The 12,500-nt window shown below is 38.5% G+C and overlaps 1 protein-coding gene across 8 annotated transcripts in view; it reads right to left on the reverse strand.

Moving 5' to 3' along the window:
- The window catches only part of LOC136845440 (uncharacterized), a 198,595-nt gene that overhangs the window by 53,270 nt on the left and 132,825 nt on the right, over window positions 1–12,500 (reverse strand). For 2 of the 8 annotated variants that reach the window (XM_067115645.1, XM_067115647.1), the window contains exon 4: window positions 4,626–4,770. The exons of the other annotated variants lie outside the window; for them this stretch is intronic. The gene's annotated coding sequence lies outside the window, so the exon portion shown is untranslated. The remainder of the gene's footprint in view (window positions 1–4,625; window positions 4,771–12,500) is intronic. 8 annotated transcript variants of the gene reach the window in all.

Below are 12,500 nucleotides of genomic sequence, written 5' to 3' on the forward strand. Positions count from 1 at the left end.
TTTAGTACTAAGCAATAATCCTGTGCTTTAAGTATTACTTAAAATCCTGTACTAAGCAGAATCCTGTGCTTTAAGTACTAAGTATAATCTCCGGCTTTTAGTACTAAGCAGAATCCTGTGCTTTAAGTACTAAGTATAATCTCCGGCTTTTAGTACTAAGCAGAATCCTTTGCTTTTAGTACTACGCAAAATCCTGTGATTTTAGTATTACTTAAAATCCTGTACTAAGCAGAATCCTGTGCTTTTAGTACTAAGTAGAATCCTGTGCTTTAAGTACTAAGTATAATCTCCGGCTTTTAGTACTAAGGAGAATCCTGTGCTTTTAGTACTACGCAAAACCCTGTGCTATAAGTACTACGCTAAATCCTGTGCTTTCAGAGACAAGCTAGCAACACAAAAACACGCGCTCTGGAGAACATGAAAATTACCTTTTTCCTTGAAACGTAAACTTCAGTCTTTACTAGTTGGTAGACTGGATATTACCAGTAATGTTACACACGGTAATCCCAAGTCAACTCGACACTACTATCTAGTGTCGAGTTAACTTGGGATTGCCGTGTGTAACATTACTGAGACCCTGTGTGTGACATAATAACACTTCCTGGCTTGTTTCAAAAAGACTACTGTACAAGCAATTGCCCGACGAAAGCATGGCTATGTTCATCTTTTACAGCTACGATTACTGTAAAGGAAACAGTAGCTTTATAGTCAAGTCTTTCAGTAATGAGCAGTAGTTTTATAGTAAGTTCTTTCAGTAAAGAACGATGTGGCTTTATTTTAAAGTCTTTCAGTAAAGAACGTTGTACTGTTATAGCAAATTCTTACCGTAAAGAACACTAGCTTTATAGTAAATTCTTACAGTAATGAACACCAGTTTTATAGTGTGTTCTTACAGTAAAGAACACTGTATCTTTGCAGTACATTCTTGCAATACTCAACACTAGCTTTATAGTAAATTCTTACAATAATCAACAATAACTTTATAGTAAATTCTTACAGTAATGAACACCGTAGCTTTATAGGAATTTCTTCCAGTAATGAACACTGTAGCTTCATAGGAAAATCTTCCAGTCATGAACACATTAGCTTTATAGTATTTTTGCACTGAAAATAACATTTATATTTCAGAAGAAAGCCTCTTGAATTTTTGAAGATATTACGATACTGGCCAATACTGAGACCAGTTTTGAATGAAAATAAACTCTGTAATAATGCGCAATTTGTACCCATAGAATGTTCTCTGTTAAAAACAACAAGCTACGACTCTACGGGTAATAAACTCCATGATTAGAACTGTCGTCGTCCACTTGGGGGGCGAGTCTCTCTGACCAATGGACTCAATCGTCTCGACCATCTCTTATACTACCAGATTTTTTTCACGGTCAAAGTACGCAAGTACTAAGTAAATTCCACACAGGTGACTAGGACAAAAAAAAAATTCCCTATCAAAAATTGGCCAAAATCTACGAGTCGAAGATTAAAAAAAAAAAAAAAAAATTACAAGATAGTCAATGCTAAACGACATTTCAAGCATAAAATACAGTATTTAACAAGTTCTAGACATCAAACAAGGCCCTACCTTTTAAAATCCAAACTTACAAGGGAAAAGGCATTTAACAAACTGCGCAATAAAGATCACATTTAAAACATTCAGGATGATTGAAAGTAATAGAAGTTCTATAACTGAAAATGCTTAATAAACCTTCATACCTCAGTCTGGCAGCAACAATGTTAAGCATTCGATTTTAAAGGGAAAAACTGCTTGCGCACGAAAGGCCCCTTCGGAGAACCAAGAAATTGTTACCTTCTGTCTCCTATCCCCAAATGCGAACGAGGCTGTGAGTCTTTGGACGAAGACCCTGGGAGGGGGAAGAGGGAGGGGAAGGGGGAAAGGAAGAGGGGGGAAAGGGGGTAGACCCACTCGTTTACAGTTAAGAGGGCGTAAAGGTCAGTGTTATCAGGGGCCGGTCAAATAACTGGAACCGAATTTGGGTAACAATCCATCAACCTGCTCACATGATCTCTCTCTCTCTCTCTCTCTCTCTCTCTCTCTCTCTCTCTCTCAAATTTTTTCTTGAGCCCCTAAAATTCTGGTTCTCTATCTCACCTTCTACCACCCCAAAACTCTCTCTCTCTCTCTCTCTCTCTCTCTCTCTCTCTCTCTCTCTCTCTCTCTCTCTCTCTCTCCCTCTCCCCGAGTCAATCTCAGCATAGAAAAGGAAAATAGTCTTTCAAAAAATTCTACAATCCAATTATAACAAAACTATGACTTAGAGGTATATTTTCTTTTACCATGATTTAATTTCCTTGCAATAAAAAAAATTATTTACCACCTGCTTCTATACGCAACACAAACTTCCTGTCGGTAAATATATCTTATCCTAATGTCAATCACTATTTACTACTTCCTCCTGTTACATTCGGGTCTGGGCTAGAAAAGGGAGCTGGGTTATCGTTCCATTAAATGAACTAAACGTTTCGAATTAAGATATCGTTTAAAAAAAATTATTAGAAAACGGCCTATATATTAAGAACATATACACGCCATAAAATATCGCATCACTTCATGCACTTATTACCCGAGAGAGAGAGAGAGAGAGAGAGAGAGAGAGAGAGAGAGAGAGAGAGAGAGAGAGAGAGAGAGAGAGAGAGAGATCTGGGTATATTATCAGGACGTAATATTCACTTATATAAACCAGGAGAATCGTTGGCGCAGAGAGATATAGGAAAGTTTTACATTTTACAAGCAAAAATGAAAGTGGCCGCACCCGTTACAATCATGTACGAATTAATATATTAACAAAAAGTTATAATGATTATTCTTAAAAAAAATTAAAAGTGAAAATCAAATATTCTGACTTTGAAAATAAGAAAGAAGATTGCCAAAGTAAAAAAAAAAAAAAAATGAAAGTTATCTTTTAAAATTAAAAAGTAAAAACCAAGAGTTCGCACCAAGCAAAAATTGTGAAGAAATCCAATAATTATGATGTATATACTCTTAGTTTTAAAAAATGACAGTCAGAGCCTTCAGTTGTTTCAAAAGAAAAATATGAAAGTGGAAATCAGAACAAAAAACTCTTTACAAAGTCACAAGAACAAAAACTGAAAGAACCAGCAATTATTTTTCATAAAGAACCAAAATGAAAGAGCCGACAATTATTTTTCTTACAGAACCAAATGAAAACCAAACCTTAATTTTCATAAATAACCAAGTTTATGAAAGAACAAACAGTTTCCGTAAAGAACCAACAATTATTTTTCCTAGATAACCAAAATGAAAGAACCAAACAATTAGTCTTCCCAGAGAACCAAAATGAAAATGTCATTATTTTCCAAAAAGAACCGACCATCATTTGCACTACAGAACCTATACGAAAGAACCAGCTCTTATTTTCCGTAAGGAACCAACATGGAAGACCCAGCTACTATTTTCTATAAGGAAGAAAATAAAGAGAACTAGGAATTATTTTCTATAAAGAACCAAAATGAAAGAGCCAAATCTTATTTTCCAGAAAGAACCAACAATCATTTATAAAGAACCAACATGAAACCATCAATTATTATTTGTAAAGATCCAACAATTTCTATTTATAAAGAACCAAAATAAGAGAGACAAAAATTATTTTCCAGAGAGAACCAAAATGAAAGCCAAAAATTATTTTCCAGAGACAAAATGAGAGCCAAAAATTATTCTCCAGAGAGAACCAAAATGAGAGCCAAAAATTATTTTCCAGAGAGACAAAATGAGAGCCAAAAATTATTTTCCTTAGAGAACCAAAATGAAAGCGTCAACAATTACTTTCCCCCCAAAAATGGAAGAACAGACAATTATTTTTCCTAAAGAATCAATATAAGACCTAACAATTATTTTCCACAAAAACCTAAAAAGGACCAGCAATTATTTTCCATAGAGAAGAAAAATAAAATAACCTCCAATTACTTTCCAGAAAGAAGGAAAATGAAAGAATATGCAATTATTCCTCATTAAAAAGAAACCAACAATTATTTTACATTACGAACCAACATGAAAGAACCCACAATTATTTTCCAAAAGAACCAACTACAAGAACCAACAATTACTTTCCACAAAGCACTAAAATGAAAAAAAAAAAAACAATTACTTTCCATAAAGAACCAACAATTAATATTTATCAAGAACCAATATGAAAAACCCACAATTATTATCTATAAAGGACCAATATGAAACCATCAATTACTATTTGCCAAGTTCCAATAATTATCATTTATAAAGAAAAAAAATGAAAGTTCCAATAATTATTATTTATAAAGAGAAAAAATTAAAGAACCAACAATTGCTCTATATAACGAACCAATATGAAAAAAAAAACGATTATTACTTATAGAGAACCAATACGAAAAAACCAACAATTATTATTTATACAGAACCAACAAAAATTTTCCATACAGAACCAGCAATTATTATTTATATATAGTCAAAATGAAAGAACCAACACTTATTAGTTAAAGAACCCGAACGAAATAACCAACAATTATTATTTAAAGAACCCGCACGAAAGAACCAACAATTACTTTCCATTAGGAACCAACACCAAAGAACCAACAGTCACTATTCCTAAGAGAGAGAGAGAGAGATAGAGACTAACCTTGGAGCGAACTCGAGTCATGACACTACTGCTGCTGTGCCTACTACGCCCCAACGAAATTCACCGTCTCGCTATAAATCTTGTACCGTTCTGCTCGAATTGAAAGCTCTGCCGCGACTTGCGTGCATGTCCGATGGGTTCGAGTCTGCTTAATTGAGAGAGAGAGAGAGAGAGAGAGAGAGGAGAGAGAGAGAGAGTTGAAAAAATCAAGCGATATCTCATGAACTGGTTTTCTATCATTATATCTCCTACGGAAAATGAAAAAAAGGGGCCCAACCTTTCTCTCTCTCTCTGAGAGAAGAGAGAGAGAGAGAGAGAGAGAGAGAGAGAGAGAGAGAGTTTATTAGCAGTGTCTTATGAATGTTTTCACCATGGTGGGGTGAAGATTACCTCGACGAGGACCTCCAGTTTTCACTACCAACAAATGAATTACCAAAATCACAAACAACAGAAATACGAAGTTCGTAACTGGCAGCTTTAGCTCAAGAAAAAAACTGTTGGAATAAGATCTCATACACAGGTTTATAATTACATACATAAAATTACGTAGCGTTGTGAACAGGTAATCTTCCCTCCCCTCACCTCACAAAAAATGGGTTATATATTCCTGAAAAGAAAATTGTAGACATGCCTCCTGAAAGACGTCAAGTTAAAGTTTCTTGGGACACAGAAACTGAAAACGAATACCGGAGCCATGCAGAAACAAGGAAAACAATACTGTTAAAGCTGAGAGAGCTTATTCTTCCTCCACGACAAAATCTAGGTATCGTTATCATTAATGATAATAGCCTCTCATCTTTTAACGCACGGAGACGCTGCATAATTATGATATCACGCACAGAATGGCACTCGAGGAAAAACCATTCTAGAAATTAGCCATAATTTCTCATTTAAATAACTACGCTCACTGCCGCGAGGATGTCTTAACCTTAGCAGCTTCCATTTCTCTCTCTCTCTCTCTCCATCCTAACCGGCAAAGGGGAAATAAAAAACTAAGCTCAATCTGTTACGCATGCGTGCTTTAGATAAGTAACATGGATACATTCTCGTTCTCCCCGCCCCCTCTCCCTCTCTCTCTCTCTCTCTCTCTCTCTCTCTCTCTCTCTCTCTCTCAGAAACCCACACGCATACATCATTTCCTTAGATATCGTTATTTATTACAAAACATTCATATGAATACCCCATCCTGCCGTCTCTCTCTTTTTCTCCTCTCTTACACACACACACACATCATTAACTTGTTCCTCAAAACTTCCAAAAAATATCCCTCCTGCTGCAGTTCCCCCTCCTCCTCTCTCTCTCTCTCTCTCTCTCTCTCTCTCTCTCTCTCTCTCTCTCTCTCTCTCTCTCTCATTCCCATCAGTCCTTTCGCTCCAACACGAAACAACTATAGAAATGCCAACCAATTAAGTGCAGAGTTCCGGCCTCTGCAAAGGTGGAAATCGGATGGGTTGAAAAATGAACTATTTAACGAATGTGACCTTAATGGGGAATGATAAAAAAAAAGTCCTCACAACGATTCTCTCTCTCTCCCTAATTAGCCGTTTTAGCAACACGATAAACGGATGACTGACTTGCTATATAACGGTCCTCCTCCCTCCCCCCTAAAAACTTCCATCACAAAGAGCACTTACTAGACGGGTCCTTACATACGCAAAGACTTGTATCAGGAGGAGGAGGAGGAGGAAGTGGTAAGATTGGGAGGGAGGGAGGGGAAATGACAGAGGGAGGAGGACGGGAGGAGGGGAGAGAGAGGAGGGGGAACTCAGATCATCATTAACAAAATGGCTGCGGCGAAAACGCGAGCGCACGCACATACATGCATACGTATACATGTACATATACTCAAAGTAATCAGCGTCACAACCACATGGATCGAGGGTCACTGAAGCGGAAAATAACTTATTGTGTTCAGTTCTAATCGAAACTATAATGAAAGAAAAAAAAAATAAAACTTTCGTAAAATGATCTCGCCTACCAAAAGCTGAATGTTTATAAAGACAGTAACAACGACAACATGAAAAACGAAATAAAATCTATTTCCCGTCACACATTAAGGCTTATTATACAAAGATGACAAGTGTTACCTTGAAATTATGAATTCTGAACTTTGTAACCTCAAATGATTCACCGTTAGAATGAATGAATGAATGAATGTATAACTAGTATAAAGTCGGATATGAAGAATATTAAACTGCCGGAAATCTACGACTTAGAACCTTGACCCATTCCTCAAAAAACCCCAATCAACCCGTGAAGGTCACGTGACGAATGTCCTAACAAAAGTTGCATGAAAATCCGTTCGTCAGTCTTCTCGACGACTATTCTCGCCACTATTCGTGAAAATAAGTCCTGACGACATTCTCGCCGTTTCGTGAAAAATCCGTTCGTCAGTCTTCTCGGCGGCCTTCTTCTCACCGCCAAATCCGTTTCAGTCTTCGAAAATCCGTTGAAAATCCGTCGTCAGTCTTCTCGACGCACTATTCTCACCGCCAAACCGTTTCTTCAGTCTTCCTCGAGCGACTAATCTGCCGCCACGTTTCGTGAAAATCCGTTCGTCAGTCTTCACCGGCGACTATTCTCACCCGCGGAAAATCCGTTAGTCAGTCTTCGACGACTATTCTCGCCGCCACGTTTCGTGAAAATCCGTTCGCCAGTCTTCACTATTCTCACCGCCACTCAGAAAATCCTCGCCAGTCTTCGATGACCATTCTCAAATTTCAAGTTTCAGTCAGCATCATTCTCGAAATGCTTCGCGGCTATTCTGCCAGTCTTCGACTTACGTTTTCTCACCGCCAAATCCGTTCGCCAGTCTTCTCACCACTATTCTCGCCGTTTTACGTCAGAAAATCCGCTCGTCATGATCTTCTCGCTGACTATTCTCACCGCCAAATCCGTTCTTCCAGTCTTCTCTGACTATTCGCCACGCACGTTTCGTGAAAAATCCGGCTCCCAGTCTTCTCTCGGCGACTATTCTCGCCCGCCAAATCCGTTCTTCAGTCTTCTCACGACTATTCTCGCCGCCACGTTTCAGAAAATCCGTTCGCCAGTCTTCTCGGCGACTATTTCTCGCCACGCTTCGCGAAATCTGTTCGCCAGTCTTCAGTCTTCTCACCGCCAAATCTATTCTTCAGTCTTCGACGCGTTTCGTCGTGGAAAATCGTTCGCCAGTCTTCTCCTTCCACTATTCTCACCGCCAAATCCGTTCTTCAGTCTTCTCGCGTTTTCGTGAAAATCCGTTAGTCGATCGACTATCTTCACCCGGCGACTTCTTCAGTCTTCACGACTATTCGCCCGTGCTTTGAAAATCCGTTCGTCAGTCTTCTCGACGACTATTCTCGCCGCCACGTTTCGTGAAAATCCGTTCGTCAGTCTTCTCGACGACTATTCTCACCGCCAAATCCGTTCTTCAGTCTTCTCGACGACTATTCTCGCCGCCACGTTTCGTGAAAATCCGTTCGTCAGTCTTCTCGACGACTATTCTCACCGCCAAATCCGTTCTTCTGATTTACTATTCCTCACACCACGCTTCGTGAAAACTGCTCACAGTCTTCTCTACTTCATCATTTCGGCCGCCACGCTTCGCGGAAAATCCGCTCGCCGCCCTCTCGACGACCATTCTCGCCGCCACGCTTCGTGAAAATCCGTTCGCCAGTCTTCTCACTTACTCATTCTCACCGCCAAATCCGTTCTTCGCCCCGACGACTATTCTCGCCAATCCGCTCTTCAGTCTTTCTCGACGACTACTCGCCGCCAAATCCGTTCGTCAGTCTTCTCGACGACTATTCCGCCGCAAAGTCGAATGGGAATATCCGTTCGCGCCTTCCGACGACTATTCTCGCCGCCAAGTTTCGTGAAAATCCATTCGTCAGTCTTCTCGACGACTATTCTCGCCGCCAAGTTTCGTGAAAATCCGTTCGCCAGTCTTCTCGACGACTATTCTCGCCGCCAAATCCGTTCTTCAGTCTTCTCGACGACCATTCTCGCCGCCAAATCCGTTCGTCAGTCTTCTCGACGACTATTCTCACCGCCAAGTTTCATGAAAATCCGTTCATCAGTCTTCTCGACGACTATTCTAGCCGCCAAGTTTCATGAAAATCCGTTCATGAGCCTTCTCGACGACTATTCTAGCCGCCAAGTTTCATGAAAATCCGTTCGTCAGCCTTCTCGACGACTATTCTAGCCGTCAAGTTTCATGAAAATCCGTTTATCAGTCTTCTCGACGAATATTCTCACTAAGCTTCATGAAAATCTGTTCGCCAGTCTTCACGCATTGCTGCTAACAAACAACGACACGCTGACGAGAGAACCACGCTAACCAGTAGCGATTTCAGACAAAAGAATCACGCAAAACAGTAGCGATTTCAAACAAGAGAATCATGCTAATAAGTAGCGACTTCAGACAAGAGAATCATGCTAAATAGTAGCGTTTTCAGACAAGAGAATCATGATAAGTAGTAGCAGACAAGAGAATCATGCTAAACAATAGCGATTTCAGACAAGTGAATCACGCTAAACAGTAGCGATTTCAGACAAGAGAATCACGCAAAATAGTAGTGATTTCAGACAAGAGAATCACGCTAAATAGTATCGATTTCAGACAAGATAATCACGCTAAAAAGTAGCGATTTCAGATGAGAAAATCATGCTAAATAGTAGCGATTTCAGACAAGAGAATCACGCTAAATAGTAGCGATTTCAGACAAGAGAATCACGCTAAATAGTAGCGATTTCAGACAAGAGAATCACGCTAAATAGTAGCGATTTCAGACAAAATAGTCACGCTAAATAGTGGCGATCCCGACAGGAGAATAACGCTAAATAGTAGAGATTTCAGACAAGAGAATCTCGCTAAATAGTAGCGATTTCAGACAGGAGAATCATGCTAAATAGTAGCGATTTCAGACAAGCGAATTACGCTAAATAGCGATTTCTGACAAGAGAATTACGCTAAATAGTAGCGATTTCAGACATGAGAATCACGCTAAATAGTAGCGATTTCGGACAAGAGAATCACGCTAAATAGTAGCGATTTCAGACAGTGAATCATGCTAAACAGTAGCGATTTCAGACAAGTAAATCATGCTAAACAGTAGCGATTTCAGACAAGAGAATCACGCTAAATAGTATCGATTTCAGATAAGAAAATCATGCTAAATAGTAGCAATTTCAGCAAGAGAATCACGCTAAATAGTAGCGATTTCAGACAAGAGAATCACACTAAATAATAGCAATTTCAGACAAAAGAATCTTGCTAAACAGTAGCGATTTCAGATAAGAAAATCATGCTAAATAGTAGTGATTTCAGACAAGAGAATCAAGCTAAATAGTAGCGATTTCAGACAAGAGAATCACGCTAAATAGTAGCGATTTCAGACAAGAAAATCACGCTAAATAGTAGCGAATTCAGACAAGAGAATCATGCTAAATAGTGGCGATTTCAGACAAGAGAATCACGCTAAATAGTAGCGATTTCAGATAAGAAAATCATGATAAATAGTAGCGATTTCAGACAAGAGAATCACGCTAAATAATAGCGATTTCAGACAGGAGAATCACGCTAAACAGCAGCAATTTCAAACAAGAAAATCATGCTAAACAGTAGCGATTTCTGACAAGAGAATCACGCTAAATAGCAGCGATTTCAGATAAGAAAATCATGATAAATAGTAGCGATTTCAGACAAGAGAATCACGCTACATAGTAGCGATTTCAAACAAGAGAATCACGCTAAATAGTGGCGATTTCAGACATGAGTCACGCTAAATAGTAGCGATTTCAGATAAGAAAATCACGCTAAATAGTAGCGTTTTCAGACAAATCACGCTAAATAGTAGCGATTTCAGACAGGAGAATCACGCTAAATAGTAGCGATTTCAGACAAGAAAATCACGCTAAACAGTATCGATTTCTGACAAGAGAATCACGCTAAATAGTGGCGATTTCAGACATGAGAATCACGCTAAATACTAAAGATTTCAGACAAGAGAATCACGCTAAATAGTATCGATTTCAGACAAGCGAATCACGCTAAATAGTTACGATTTCAGACAAGAGAATCACGCTAAATAGTACCGATTTCAGACAAGAGAGTCACGCTAAAAAATAGCGATTTCATACAAGAGAATCACGCTAAATAGTAGTGATTTCAGACAAAAAAAAAAAAAAAAAATCGCGCTAAATAGTAGCGATTTCAGAGAAGAGAATCCGCTAAATAGTAGCGATTTCAGACATGAGAATCATGCTAAATAGTAGCGATTTGAGCGAATTTGATGCTTGGTTGATTGGTCTATTTTTAAACAGCGAGTGATTAGAACGGATTCGACGAACTGTAAATAGGATTCGGTTAGACAAATGGCCACAAGATTTACTGTCCGCATGAGGTGATCTGTCATGATCTCGACTTGATCACTGCTTTCACTCAGGTTACGCGGTGCTCGCTCTCTCTCTCTCTCTCTCTCTCTCTCTCTCTCTCTCTCTCTCACAGCGGGTCTGATACTGTTTTTGACAGCATCTGCTAGCATTTTTTTTCCCTACTAGTGGCACGTAGCATTCTTTTCTCCGTAGGGTCTAATCACTATGTTTACTGACTGGGCCGAACAACTAACCTTCAACATTTTGTAACTGTGACGTTGAACAGGCAACTGATGCCCTCTGCGACAAGGCAAAATGGCCATAATAAAAACTTGAATATGTCAAGACATCGAATTAAAGGAATGCAATTACTTCTGCAATAAATAATCTAGAAATGATTTTAAAATGTCATTTCGACGGAAATCTCGTCTTGAAATAGCATTTGAAAGATGAGATGACGTCATCGACGACAAAAAACAGCAGCAACACCAAATTATTTGATTGGATATTTTTTTGAAGACAGTTCGCGTTTGTTTTATTTTATTGTTATAATGATCTTTTGATATAATCTTACTCATATTTAATGCTTGATTTTACACACACAAATATATATATATATATATATATATATATATATATATATATATATATATATATATATATATATATATATAGTGTATATATATGTAACGATATATACACACACACACATCTATATATACACACTGCCACTATAAAAATCGTCATACTGAGTTCATATCTCTCTCTCTCTCTCTCTCCCTCTCTCTCTCTCTCGTTTTAATGTTTTACTTATCGTCATTATGCATATATACAGTTCTTTCTGCATCATTGCCCTCTCTCTCTCTCTCTCTCTCTCTCTCTCTCTCTCTCTCTCTCTCTCTCTCTCTCTCTCTCTCACACACACACAGCGGGTCTGCTACTGATTTGACAGCATCTGCTACCATTATTTTTTTCTACTAGTGGCACTTACTGACTGGGCCGAACAACTAACCTTCAACATTCTGTAACAGTGTGACGTTGAACAAGCAATTGATGAACAAGCAATTGATGCTTATATATATATGTATGCAATAATTACGAAACTACTATCATCACAGCAATAAAAATACAGTTCACGTGAATTCTCCGGAAAATGTCCGAGTAAATGACGACTTCTCACTAGATCATAATCCCACAATTCCAGAAGCCAGATCATCCAACAACTCTATCCGGTGCGGATCTCCTGATGACCTATTGAAAGATAGCACCCTTGCCGGTGGTGAAGATCAATTTATCATTTTTTTCCGCCCAAAATGATTAACTTTGAGAAATTAAGGCAAACTATCAACACATATTTCATTTTTTTTTTTTCAAAGTAAGAAATTATTAACTTTAATTACGACAAACTATCAATGACAATAAATAAATATTTCTGAACCTATTTTTAAACTGCCAATAAAAGAAACGCTTGGGCAAATGTAAGGAGTAGGAAGGTGCATTACGGTACATTAACGTCAACAA

This window comes from Macrobrachium rosenbergii, chromosome 2 (assembly GCF_040412425.1).
Source record: "Macrobrachium rosenbergii isolate ZJJX-2024 chromosome 2, ASM4041242v1, whole genome shotgun sequence".
NCBI classification, from domain to species: domain Eukaryota; kingdom Metazoa; phylum Arthropoda; class Malacostraca; order Decapoda; family Palaemonidae; genus Macrobrachium; species Macrobrachium rosenbergii.